The sequence below is a fragment of the Myotis yumanensis genome, unplaced genomic scaffold (assembly GCF_028538775.1).
Source record: "Myotis yumanensis isolate MYYU_CA2020_CCGP unplaced genomic scaffold, mMyoYum1.0.hap1 SCAF_2, whole genome shotgun sequence".
Taxonomy (NCBI): Eukaryota; Metazoa; Chordata; class Mammalia; order Chiroptera; family Vespertilionidae; genus Myotis; species Myotis yumanensis.
The window spans coordinates 203,802,449-203,804,131 of NW_027223753.1; the positions used below are offsets into that span (position 1 = coordinate 203,802,449).

General features: G+C 57.8%; 1 pseudogene; it reads left to right on the forward strand.

The window, feature by feature from the left end:
- Window positions 1–536: 536 nt before the first annotated feature.
- Window positions 537–1,268, forward strand: LOC139002302 (TCF3 fusion partner pseudogene; annotated as a pseudogene).
- The last annotated feature ends 415 nt before the right edge of the window (window positions 1,269–1,683 follow it).

Below are 1,683 nucleotides of genomic sequence, written 5' to 3' on the forward strand. Positions count from 1 at the left end.
CCGGGCGACGCAGCCAGGCCCCAGCAGGAGACCCAGAAGCCGCTGGGGCACGCTATCTGGTGCCTGGGCTGAGGAGACCCAGGGGCCCGGGCCGCGTCGCAGCTGGGGCACACGATCAGGTCCCCGGGGGTGATGCAGCCAGGCCCCAGAAGGAGACTCAGGCGCCAGGGCTGCATTGCCGCTGGGGCACACGATCCGGTGCCTGGCCTGAGGAGACCCAGAAGGAGACCCAGGGGCCTCCCAAGAGGAGAGTCTCCGTGGTCAGATGGCGCGGTGTTAGGACAGGAATAAAGACCCGAGGTGACTCAGATGCCTGGCCACAGGGTTAGACCAGCCAGCAGGGCCTTTCAGTTGGGACTGGGATGGGGGTGGGGCGAGGGAGGCAAGCCGGACATAGAGAACTACAACTCCCAGGAGGCTTAGTGGCCAGGGCCTGGGTGCCTGGCTGTGAAATTGGATGGGCTGTGTCATTTTGCAAGCCACTTTAAACTAGAGGCTTGCAAGGTTGGAAGTTCTGCTCCGGGAGCCAGGGAGAAATGGAGCTGGAGCAGAGGGAGGGGTCCATGGCAGCTGTGGGCTTTGAGAAGTTCTCAGGTCACATCCTGGAGAGCGAGCTTGAGACCAGAGTGGAGTTCGTGTCTGGGGGTCTGGGCAGCTCCAGCCTCCAGGAGCGAGAGGAAGAGGAGGAGGCAGCCCGAGGCCAGCAACAGCGGTGCCAACGGGAACTCAATCACAGGAAGTACCAGGCGCTGGGTCGGCACTGCAGGGAGATCAAGCAGGTGAACAAGTGGGTCCTGAACAGGCTCCATCAGGTACAGAGGATAACACGGAGACTCCAGCAGGAGCGGAGGTTCCTCAAGAAGGTGCTAGACTCCTAAGGCGATGACTACCGGGCCAGCCAGTTCACCATCTTACTGGAGGACGAGGGCAGCCAGGGCACAGACGCCCCCACCCCAGGCAACGCTGAGAACAAGCCTCCAGAGAAAGAGGGGCTTTCCCCACCCAGGAGGATGCCAGCGCCCACAGAAGCCAGCAGCCCGGCCCCTGGCGAGGGTCCCAGCGGGTGGAAGAGGCAGCGAGCGCAGCGAGCGCCACAGGAAGGGCACCAGGTGGGAGTCCCGCTGACTCCGGAGCTGGCCCCCGTGCAGATAAAGGTGGAGGAAGACTTTGGCTTCAAAGCGGTTGAGGCTCTGGACTCAAGTTGGGTTTCTCAGGGGCCAGACAAGCTGCTGCCCTACCCCACCCTAGCCAGCTCCCCCTTTGACTGACCCCCCAATAAATGGACCCCATGCTCTCCTCGGCAAAAAAAAGCTTATAGGTTCAAATAGTATAAATATAGATGTAACAGGACAATAAAAAGAGAACCTGGCTATGATGATTACCTGAACGCTGCCTTTGTGTCATTCCTTCTTCGTCGACTCCGTCCACACCTTTGGGAACCCCTGGACCTGCTGGGCAAGACCCCAACATTCCTCTTCTTATAAGGACTTCAGTGAAATGGGCTAAGGGTCCCACTGGAACTGCCTCAATTTAATGTAATCCCCTCTTTAAAGATCTTATCTCCATATACAGGTACATTCTGAGGTTCTGGGGATTAGGATTTTAACATACATTTTGTTGATTACCCAAATCAGCCCTTAACAACCAACATGTTCCAGAAAGTATATTCCTATAGAGTTGTTT